Genomic DNA, 12979 nt, shown 5'->3' with positions numbered 1-12979 from the left:
TAGACATTGCATCAAAGTAACCTGCAAAATAATCTGATTGGTTAAAGCTCAAATACGAATAATAGTATTCCCAAGTCAATATAATAACAGATAACTGTAAATGCTGGAGATGCTGAAACCAACAAAAATTGCTGAAGAAACTCAGCAGGTCGAGCAGCATCTGTGAAATGAAAACTGAAGTTCAGAAGATGGGTCATTGAATTTGAAACACAAATCTGTTTTCTCTCCACCTCCATACCAATCCCTGGTTGCCTCTTCCAGAACCCCAGTTGCACCAGACTCTATATGAACATATAGGTTAGGAGTAGGCCAAGGCTACTCAGCACCCTCACGATGACGGCACCAATCCATAAGATCATGCTGACCCATTCACTCTACATTCCCACCCACCCCAATAACCTTGCAGCCCTCTTTGCTTTTATGAACATATGAATTCGGACACATTAGGAGGTATGATACTGACAATAATGGCTCATGGCCCCTACCTTATGTTTGACATTATTGACCACTGCGATTCCTCCATTACCTCTGCACCATAGTCCTTCTTCATGGCACTAATCTCTCCTGGTTCCAAATCTTTCTCAAATATCTTAAAAGCGTCTCCTCCAGCATTTGACATGTACATTAGTCATGTATGCCATTACAATTTTCTCCAAAATGCTGTGTACAAGAGCTATGTTATCTGCTCAACGTGAAGCCTTGGAAGAAATAGCCTTTTTGTTACATCTTAATGATCCTTCCTTTGCGTTAATATGACTTTGGGCCTTATTCTTTCAGTCTCCCTTGCTGTTCACTGACACTGAAACAATTGTGAAGTACACCTAAGCATCTTCAATTGGACTTCCAATGCCAAATCCTACCAATAAAAGTAAATTCACCACAGTCCCAGAGGACCGTAGGCTACTATCTCATGATGTGTTAATCTGAGGGTCACTACACCTCAGGCAAAGGGTGACGTTGAGAAGGAGGGATCTTCAGGGTAACCCAGCCAGTGTGAGTCAGTTAACTCAATTGGCTGTTTTGCAATTTGAGGTTAATTCCTGCAGCAGCTGAGGTTATCATGAAGGACTCTCCCTCTTAACCTGTCCTCTTGCCTGACATGTGGTGACCTTCTCTCGGACATTTTAGCAGGATTAGGATGACTTTAATCTATCAATATGAACCTCCAAAATAATATCTCCCTATGCATCAAAACATTAATTTAAACCTTCATCACCTTTAAAATGATTTCTTGAAAGCTGTCCAACTAGCCTCCCATTTGATGCGTCACAACCTCCACATAATGTCAAACTCTCTGATCGCAGTCCCCCGTCACATAAAAGCTATGATTTCCATCTTTGCCAGCTGTAGTGGCTCTCTATTCTCTGGTATGTCAATGTTACAGTCCTTAATTTTAAACTTTCATTTTATCAGAGTGATTTGCACCAACTCCTACTGACAGCCTCCACCTTTCCAACTGGAAATTAACTTTTGTTTCTGTTTACTTTTCCTCCACATTCAGACAACAAATCTTTTCATCACTATTTCCCTGAGACTTGAAAATTTTGTTTGCCACATCTTCCTGTCTCCAATAAATACAAAAGGCATCTTTAAAAGTGGCCATTGAAAATTGATAGTGCACTTCTCTCTGTTTTAGGCATTACCTCGCCATACTCTCCAGCATGGTTCATGCACATTATGAACTAATCCGTATATTAGTGCTTACACCTGGAGCAACCATTAGCCTTTTTATCTTTTCAAATAAGGGCTTGTCCATATGAGGTCCTTATGGTGAGGTTGGTCTCGCTGAGGTAAGTGACCCAAATGAGACTACTTCGCTACAACCAACAAGATAACTTTTTAAAATATACTAGGACCTGACCATGGTTCAGGCACGCTCCTCCTAACCTTACATTTAAAAAACACAAACCATTGCTGCACTGATATCTATTTCCTGTTCCCAAACCGGCCAGATAATCAAACTATTTCCTACCATCCTACAGTGTCCTCCTCCCAGGATTGGACATGTCTGAGTACTTGGGTCCTAATGTTCTCTAGCTTACTTTCAGTTCTTTCCTTCATATTTTCCTATCTCTCACTTCGTCCAATCATCCCAATATTAAACTGCATTGAAATATTCTTCCACATAAAGCCACCACTGATGATTGTTGCCTGATAACAAATATCAAACTATTAATCAGACTTGTGCTTTACCCGAGTGCAAAGCCAGACTGTGTACTGTCATTGATTTTAACATCCTCCCCACCACACGTTGCCCAGCAAGGATGATGCGGAGGAGAGGGAGACTGTACCAAGCTAAGGTCACTCTATTTCCACCCAGTGTCATTTGACATTTGTTGACTTTCAAGAGAGCTGAGGTTCCAGTTATGGGCAGGTGGGGGCGCCATTCCCTCCTACCAGCCCAGGCACCAGTCCTGCGATTTAAGTTAGCGCAGAGTGAGGGAGCAATAAGTTAGTCACAAGTTTCATGCTGCACTTCTTGTGTTGGTCTCCTTGTCACCTGTACACCCCACACTCAGTAAGAAATCAGTACAGCTCAAGAAGACGGTGGCTTACTGGTTAGCCTAGTAAAATATACTAGGATTAGCTCATAATGTGCTAGGGACCTGGATTTGAATCCTGCCTCAGGTGACTGTCTGTGTGGAGTTTGTACATTCTCCATGTGTTTGTGTGGGTTTCCTCCCACAATCCAAAGATGTGCAGATTAGCTGCATTGGCTATGCTAAATTGCCCATAGGTACATTAGACAGTGTTCCATAGAGAGGACCCTCCACCTTTGTTTCAAAAAAGAAGTTAAGGAAATTATTAAACTGAACTTTTGTTGCCCAAAACTGAATGTCAAGTCACATGACTGTTCAGAATAAAAAGAAAGGCAGAGAATGACCACAAGGTTAATCAGGACAAAGTGTGTGTGTGTGTAAGTACATCTGTTTAACAAAGCTCACCACAGTCTCCAATAAATACAATTTGCTTTCTCTTTTGATTACTGAAACTCTCCTTAGGCTGCAGAAAAAAAGCATTTTCATTGTACATCTTAATGAAGCTCATGTACTATGTGATTCATGAATTGTGTTATAAGTATTTCACATCATTATCAGCTAAATTGATAAATATGTGAATGAAGAGGGTACAGTTCAATGCTAATAAAAGAATCTGTACTTATATGCATTTCACAGTGTCTGCTATTTATTACTGACATCAGCACAGACAGAAAACCACATCAAAAGTACCATGCAAGACGGTAGTGAGGCTTAATCACAGAATGCTGCCAACCATCAATATTATGATGTGTTATGTCTTACAAATAGTATGTCAATATACCTTTCAAAGACATGCTCCTGATAGTATCACTGCATCATAGCATGAGACCTGAATATTCAAAGCTCTCAGACTCCATCTTGACCGGGATCCTTTGAAGCATATCATGCTGCCAGAAGCAGTCGTAATCTAACAGTTTAATATCAGCCCACTTATATAAATGAGAAATGCAACTTTTCTATACAATATAAAAACCAAAAGAACTGCAGATGCTGGAAATCAAATTTAAAAAAAACCAAATTGCTAGAAAAGCTCAGCAGGTCTGGCAGCATCTGTGAAGAGAAATCAGAGTTAACATTTCGGATCCAGTCACTTTTTCTCAGAACTCAGCTATGACACGACATCAGAGGGTCCGAGGAACGGTCACTGGACCCAAATCATTAACTCTGATTTCTCTCCACAGATGCTGCCAGACCTACTGAGCTTTTCCAGCAAGTTCTGTTTTTGTTTTCTATACAATTGTTAGCTATAATAAATATGTGATTTTTCAAATGACAATATTCCAGTCTAATTTGTAATGTAGCAAGGGGTATCAGAAACTTTGTTACATCAGGTAAAGATGCTGGAGGCAAAGATACACATCATGGTTAACAGGACTGGTAGTCAATTAAAAAAGACTCCAAGGTCTCAGTGGTAGGTATTTGGAAAACTAATTGAAGACCAACTGAACAACTGTTTTGGAGGCAAGAATATTTAGACAATCAGCAGCATCAGTTCTGAGAGTGTAGACAGAGAGTGTAACTATCTCAGTAGTCACTCATTGCTTTACCATGATGGCTCAAACTTCGCAAAAAGCCTGTGCCTATTTGTTGACCTCTTCGGTGCTATTTGACATTGAACTCAGGATTTCTGGCAGATTGGTACCATGTACTCTGTGGGCAAAGCCATCCTGTGTAGGTTACTCAATGAGGTTCGCATCTGAATCCTCTGCAGCAAAACTCATGTGTACCTCGAGCAAACCAGCACCAGCACTGACTTTGTTGCAGCCCACCCTTGCTAATATCTCACTGACATACAAATACTGCCGTTACATGAATTTTCTAAGATCCAAACAACATTAGTACCTGTCTTGATGGCTGCAAATGTGAAATCAGTGACTGTCTTCATTATCAATCTCTTCTTAGCCCCCCTCTACTGCCTGGCAACATTGCATCTCTTGGGTATTTGAAAGAAAAAAGATACTTTGATACAGTTGTGATGTGGGAATTGAGGAAAAGTAAGTGGTGCATATTATCAGAAAGCAAAAGAATGATGGAAAAATTAGAGGTGTGATGGCAGATATTATCGTCAATGATTTTAACCTGCAGACAACCTCACCAGTGGACATCCCAGTAGCAGCCAGTGCCATTGCCTCCATAGGTTAGGATATTCGTGTGTATTGGTGCCCCTGGTCAGCTCCTAATGTCTCCAATAGTGTATCACAGTGTCCTTCAGGAGAGGGGGAAATGTGACAGTTGGTTTCACACAGTCTGCAGGACTGAGGTGCTGTCACAGTTGAAAATCTGACAGTGTATGTGAAATGTGGGTTTGAGGCTTGCAGCATGCTGAACACAATGTGAAGCTCATGAAATGTTAGGCCTGATAGAAATTGTCACTAAGTGAGTGATGCAGATAGTGATTCTGGGCTACAGATTGAAGATGTGTCACTGACCTTGATGACTCAGTCGAGATCATTGATATTCTTTTCCACTCCATCCAGGTCTTCAGAGCTTAACTCCGCCTAGGTATTGACATCCAAAACCCATCCACTCCCATTGCTTTCTGACAGCATACAGACATATCCTCGATTTTCCGCCTCTTCCACCAAAGCATTTGTAGTCTGGTGTCTACTCTGCCGTGTTGTTCCATTCATCTGTCTTTCCCAGGCTGATTCAGCCCCTCAGGACTGCCAGCACCTGCTCCAGCCACAATGTACCTCCCCTCTATGCGTGTCAGCTAAATTTAACTGGTACTACCAAGTTAGATCTGGTGGCCCTGCTGACAAGTGCAACCAATAAATATCATGGTGGCTGGCTCCACACTGCAATCATTCAAGTGAGCAGATAACATGCTATTTGCATTCTGTCAGCATTAGTCTATTAAATGATCCCAGATAAGATTGCGTGGTCAGCTCCTCTCTTCTTAACCTCAACTTGCAACAAAATATATTTTTATTTCAATTTTAGTATGTAGCTATCACTCTGGAATCAAAACTTAGTAAACTTGATCAAAATCAAGGAGCAAATTCCATTTTCTTGAGTGAAAGGAAGAGGGATTTTGTTACCAACAAACACAAAAAAAAACTAACATGAAGTGCAGGCTATAAGCTGAAAAATAAGGTAGGGGTTGGGAGAAGGGTGTCTTATATAGGCAGCAAGGTAAAGGCATTTGTAGTTTAAATATTTGGAGTTCCCAATATGCTAGATTTTAATCTAATGAGTCCCGACTATTTAGCTATTGTCTTGTATCTTCAGCTGTGGGGACATTTGCAAATCTTGAGCTCTGAGTGAACAGCTGTTGTTTTTCCATCGTGTTTTTTTTGTGGGTTGAGTATGGGACAAGCAGGGAGAGGGTTGTCCAGTTCTTGCTTATAGACCTGTTTCTCTTGGTCTATGCTTTGCTGCTCAGAAGCAGCTATCGATATAAATCCATTCCTACACTCCTGATTCTGCTCATTCTTTTTTTCCAAGCTGGCTATTTGGCAGGTGGGTTTATCATTTCCCAAAATGTGAAATTGTCATATCCATATGAATTAAAGAAGATGTGAATTTCTTGACGCTGACTCAGTTGTCTGGTATCATGACTTTGGATGAAGTGGCAATTTCACTGCAATCGGGTTTTGGGTATGTCACATTGGTTTCATAAAGTTTGCCTCAGTCCAATGGTTAGTCATCACTGAGCCATTTTAAGTTCTTTTTAAAAGTCACTTTAGTCCATGAAACATTCAGATTTAAAATCACACAATGGAATTTCAATATCAATTGTCCAATTTTTACTACAATCATAAGACCCAACATTCATTTTTGGAGACTATCCAATTTACACCCACCCACCCACCCCCCCCTTTTAAGGGTTTATACACCATCCCCTTTCCACTTCTTATAACCTTCACCAGCTAAAACATAAGTTTTAAGACTAAGGTTTAGAAAGGAAAAAGCAACTGCTGATGATTTTAAAGGGGTAACTCTTACCAGACCTTCCCGCCACCTGACAGAAATCAATCAGGGAGATGGATAACACGAGGACAGCAAGTTACTGTTTGTGGTCTCACTACCTGCCGTGATGTAAAATTATCTTGCACTGTTGACCTCGCTAAAGCTGGTGAAGCCTTGGTGTAGATCCCATTTATGTCATCAAGGCCTGACATCACTATTAGTCAGAGGCCTAAAGAAGAGACCAATAGCAGCTTCCCGCCTCAGGTCAGACCTACGAGGAAGGGAGCTTTGTGTCAGAAGTGGTATAGTGGTAGTGCCTCTACCTCTGAGTCAGAAGGCCTGAATTGAAGTCCCACTCCTCCTAGAGGTGTCACAATATTTCCAAATCAGGATGGAGAGGAACTTGGAATTGCTGCACATTGCTGCCCACAGTGCTGTCTCCAATCAGCACCAATCATCACCAGTCACATCTAAAATTCAATGCCATGACATCTACCCTCCATTGAACACATCTAGATTTCCTGCAGACCTCTCTGTCATGAGTAAAACTTTCCTCTAAAACCCACAGTCCTGATCACATGCAGAACCCCCCTCCACTGTTTACTTGGCAGCTGCTGGGGAATGAACTGCTGGGCCTTCTGTCACCCAAGTTCCACCCAGCAGCCAGCTAACGGATGTGACTGGTTCAACTGCAGAATCGGTGGCAACCAACAGCAAGCAGGCCCAGACATTAAGCTTGGTCAGGCCTTCAGACACTTCCCCAGAGTCAACGGGTTCACTTTCTGCTTCAGACCTCATTGCCACTCAACCCACTCACCACCACCCCTCCACACTCCAATATCGCTTTAAATCTGACACCTAATGAGTCAAAACTAGAACAGAAAGGTATACACATCCAAAACAAATGAGGGAACAGATCAAAAAGTAAAACACTGTGGCATTTGCAATGCACCGATGTGGTTTACTAGAGATACCAACTCTCAGTGATGTGAGCCGAGATTCTGTATGAATTTTTGTAACAGTTCGAGTCTGATTTTGTTTCACTGTCCTACAATCGTAGAAACATTACAGAGGGGGATTAGTCAGCCCATTCTGTCAGTGCTACCTCTTGGAGTTATACAATAAACCTTTTGATCTGTACTTTCCCCATATCCCAGAAAATATTCTCCTTTGAGTATTTGTCTAATTCCTTTGGAGAACCTGGATCAACCAATCTTTCAAGAAGTACCTTCATGATCATAACTGCTTGTTCTGTAATGAATTCTTCCCCCATTTTTGCCAATTACTTATATCTGTTACTTCTGTCTTTTTGCCGTTGAAAACATTTTCTCTTTATTTACTCTATCAAAGCCTTCCACAAGTTCTAAACACCATCATGTATCTTACACTTCTTTACTCTGAAGGTCCTTAATCCTGGTAAGAGTCTATTCAATTTTTTTGCACTCAGCCTAAGATGTGGAATTTTCCCTGAGGCGGGATGCCTGGAATTTTCTACTTATTTACCCATGTTCAGGTGGACTATTCCTACTTTCCCTTTCAGATGATGGTGGTGTACTGCCACTTTGAACCATTGCAGTCCATGTTGATCCACAGTGCTATTACAGAAAGAGTATTTCAAGAATTTGACCCAATGACAAAGAAGGAACAGTGAAACAGTTCCGGTGATATGGATGGTGGGCTCTCCACAGTGGGAGTGCCTCTACCTTTGAGTCAGAAGGCCTGGATACAAGTCCCACTCCTCCCAGAAGTGCCACCATATATTGACATCAGCATGGTGTGTTATTTGGAGGTGAACTTGGAATTGCTGCTCATTGCTTCCCTCAGTGCTCCAGGCACCACATGTTTTATTGATCAATCAATAAAGTGAATTACCAATTGTAAAGTTAAAGAGGCAACACACTAAGCAGCAACATTAAAAAGAATTTTGAGCTTTCATGAGTAAACCACTGAGCTCACTTTTGCCCCACATTCCTGGGTTGCCGTTGAATTTTTCAGCTCCAATTGTTTGCCCCTTTTTGTCAGCCAAAGCCAGCCCCTGTCCTGCGATGACCTTAGCCATCGACACGGGCCATTCCCAACAGACTATAACCAGCTTCACTAACAGATGCTGTAACACAGACTGCACATACGCTGTGGCATTGACACTCACAATTTGCATTCAGAAGTTCTTTCGTATGAGGGAGGAGACAATGCAAGGAACAGATTGAAAGAGAAAGAAAATCTGTCTGATTGACTCAATAAAGTGAAGGAGATAAAAGAGGATCAATTCATGAAGAAAATTAGAACACATTATTGTTAAAGATTGGCATCACATACAAAACTGATAAATCCAGATTTTGATGCTCTAGAAAATTACAAAAAGAATAAGATTACCTTTACCTTAAATGAATCATTCCCTTTCATTTTTGCTATGAACCCACCTCTCTTCTCTGGAATATGTTGGAATTAATTCCAGTGTTTATATTCTTAAAAGTACATGGTTTAAGTGTGCTTTTGAAGCCAATCACGTGACCATTGTATCATGAATCTGCTACCATAGATCCTTGTGGGAATTGGGGCCTACGTAAATATTAATTGGTTTGACAAAATGAGGATATGTTTAGATTAGATTACTTACAGTGTGGAAACAGGCCCTTCGGCCCAACAAGTCCACACCGACCCGCCGAAGCGCAATTCACCCATACCCCTACATATACCCCTTACCGAACACTACGGGCAATTTAGCATGGCCAATTCACCTGACCCGCACATCTTTGGACTGTGGGAGGAAACCGGAACACCCGGAGGAAACCCACGCAGACACGGGGAGAACGTGCAATCTCCACACAGTCAGCCGCCTGAGGCGGGAATTGAACCCAGGTCCCTGGCGCTGTGAGGCAGCAGTGCTAACCACTGTGCCACTGTGTCCTCAGCCTATAAAGGTGAGAGTAAGATCAATGCTGGATGGATGCAGAAACTGTCTGCCAGCCCTCCAATTGTTCTTCATGTCCTCCCTGAGACAGCTGAAATATTGAAAGAGTTCTGCTGTGAAATCCATTATAGCATTGACTGAGCTGAAGCTGAGCTAGCTCAAGTGAACTGCAATATAAGGTTTGAGGCAGATCAGTAGAGAAGCAGCGATTGACATTTAAAGGGATATTTCAAAATGTTCAGAATTCAATACATTTCTATTATAAAGAAAAAATTCCACAGAGAGAACACACCACCTTTGTTTCAAAAAAGAAGTTAAGGAAAGTATTAAACTGAACTTTTGTTGTCCAAAGCTGAATGTCAAGTCACATGACTGTTCAGAATAAAAAGAAAGGAAGAGAATGACCACAAGGTTAATCAGGACAAATAAATTAGAGCATGAGAGAAAGCTAGTTAGAAATACAAAATTGATAATGAGAGTTTCTATAGGTATCTAAAAGGGAAAAGATTAAGTAAAATGAGTGTAGCCATTCTAGAGAAGGAGAATGATGAGTTATTAATAGGTAATAAGGAAATGGTGGACATAATGAATAAATATTTTGCTTCTATCGTCAATATAAAGAGTACAAAACATTGATAGGTCCTTTCTTCAGGATTTGTTCATGTTTGAGAGAAGTAATTTCTCCTCATCTCTGTTTTATATCTGCTATCCTTATCCTAAAACTATGACCTCTCATTCTAGATTGCCCTAAAAGAGGAACCATCCTTTTTATATTTACATTGTCCATCCCCTTCAGCAACTTATATACCTCAATTAGACTCCTTTCATTCTTCTAAACTCTACATAGTATAGGCCTAAACTGCTCAACCTCTCTTCATAAGACAAAACCCTCAGCTCCAGAATCAATTTACTGAATCTCCTCTGAACTGCTTCCAATGCAACTACATCCCTTCTCAAGTAAGGGGACTAAAATTGTATGCAATATCACAATGTGGTCTTACTAATGCTTTGTACATTTGCAGCACCACTTCCCTACTTTTATACTCTATTCCTTTTACAAAAAATGCCACAATTCCATTTTATTCCTTACTATATATCATACCTCCATACTAGTATTCTGCAACACATGGACGAGGACCCCAGCTCCCTCAACACTGGAGGACTCTGAAGTTTCTCTCTACTTTCATAGTTAGTTGCCTTTCTATTCCTCCAACAAAATTGAATAACCTCACACTTATCTACATTAAACTTCATCTTCCAAATTTTGGCCCATTCACCTAATCTATCCATATCCATTTGTAAAAGTTATATTTCTTCATTGTAACTTACGTCCCCACCTATTTGGCTGTCATCTGCAAATTTGGCTATAGTATTTTCTATCCCAACATCCAAGTCATTTACATAGTTTGTAAATATTTGGGACCCAAGGACTAAGCCCAATGGTACCACAATAGTAATGTCTTGCCAAACTGAAAAAAAGTCCAATTTATCCTAACTTTCTGCTTTCTATTCATTAATTATTCCTCTGTCCAAGGTAATGAATTATCCCTACCTACATGTGATCTTAACTTGTGTATTATCTTTTTATATGGCACCTTATGAAATGTCTTCAGAATTCCAGAAACATTGCATCTACTGGATCCCAATTATCCACATTGCTTGTTACATCTAGCAAATTTGCCAATCAAGTTTTACCCTTCCTAAAACCATGCTGACACTGATAGATTGGATTGTGACTTTCTAAATATCCTGTTATTACTTCCTTATTAATGGACTCTAACAATTGCCCAACACATAAGACTAACTAGTCTCTAACTGCCTGCTTTCTGCCTCCCTCCTTTTTTGAATAAGGGGGTTATATTCATATTTTTCAAATCCACTGGAATCTTTCCTGCATCCAGGGAACTTTGGGATATTATAAACAATAAATCCACTATCTGTTGCCATTTCCTTTCAGACTATACAATGTAGGCCATCAGACCCTGGGGACTTGCCTGCCTTCAGTCCCAAAAGTTTGCTCAGTACATTTTTTTGTAGTGGTGATGATTGCTCCAAGTTCCTCCCTTTCTATAATCTTAGCATTATCTAATACTATTGGGATTGCATGGTGCCCCTCCAAAGTAAAAACTGAAGCAAAATATTGGTTTAGTGGCTCTGCTATTTCTGTGTTCCCTACTATTAATTCCCTAGTCTCATTCTCCAAGGAACCAACCCTCTCTTTAGCTACTCCATTCCCTTTTATATATTCATAGAAGCTTTTTGCTGTCTATTTTTATACTTTGTGCTAAATTCCTTTCTTAATCTAGCTTGGCTCTTTTTATGACTTTTTTTTGTAACACTTTGTTGTTCTCAGCTAGTCAAAATAGTTTATTTCTTAAAAAAACTTTTGCAGTTCTGGTCGGCCTGCTAAAGGAAGGACATTGTTAAATTGGAGAGAGTTCAGAAAAGATTTACGAGGATGTTACTGGGAATGGGGGAGGGGGTTGAGTTTTAAAATTGGCTGGGAACCTTTTCACTGGATTGTAGGAGGTTGAGGGGTGACCTTATAGAGACCTATAAAATTGTAAGGGACATAGATAAGGTAAGTAGAAAAGGTATTTCACCTAAGGTGGGGAGTTCAAAAAAGGGGTATATATTTAAGCTGAGAGGAGAAGTTTTAAAAAGGACATAAGGGACAATCTTTTTACACAGAGAGTGGTTTGTGTTCAAATGAATTGCCAGAGGAGGAGTTGGATGTAAGTACAGTTCCAACATTTAAATAAGTGCATGAATAGGAAAGGTTTGGAGGGATATGGGCCAAATGCAGGCAAGTGGAACTAGATTAGTGTGGGGACATGGTCAGAATGGATTAGTTGGGCTGAATGTTGTGTTTCCATGTTGTATGACTCTATCGCAGGGATGCAACAGTAGCAGAACAGAGAGGGGTTATCTTACTATTGCATCCTAGTTTTTGTGATTTCAACAGCTCCTTTCTCTGACTCTCAACTCCTGCAATTTGAGGGTTAGTGTTTAGCTCTACTAATTCTGCCAAAGTAAGGCTGGTCCGACATTGTGAAGTATCATTGCACTGAGTTGTGAATAGTATGTGCAAGGCAAGGGCAGAAGAACTTGGCACATAATAGTGTAAAGAGGTACAAATACTTTGTTTGAAATTTTCTGTTTTATGCTACAAGTTCATTTAAGAATACAAGACAGATCAAAGCATATATTTTCCGTTTCGAGACCTTTCTAATTAGTCAGAACAAATAATCATCACGTTGGAGCTTAAATTTGATACGTCTTGTTCAATAAACTAATGAAGATAATGATCATTATCTTCGAACATGTTGCACTGTTTCATAGATTTGTCTCTGATATCTCTGCAGAGGGAACACTGACTGCAGCATTTAGTGAGTAGAAAAGCCTTTGTCAGACTGAGGCATAATATTGGCTTGACCATTTAGCCACAGTCTCTTCATATCTGCTGATATAATGTGGTTTTTGTCCCACAGTCTTTTACCACATCCTGAAGGCTTTTATTTTAATGCCTTTTCAGAAGAGCACCCATCATTTCAAAAAAAAGGGTAATGCATTTAATCAGGCACCAAAAGAAGCTGAGAAATACTGATCTTGTACT

The sequence above is a fragment of the Hemiscyllium ocellatum genome, chromosome 30 (genome assembly GCF_020745735.1).
Source record: "Hemiscyllium ocellatum isolate sHemOce1 chromosome 30, sHemOce1.pat.X.cur, whole genome shotgun sequence".
Lineage (NCBI taxonomy): Eukaryota > Metazoa > Chordata > Chondrichthyes > Orectolobiformes > Hemiscylliidae > Hemiscyllium > Hemiscyllium ocellatum.
Note: the sequence above shows the minus strand (reverse complement) of the source record.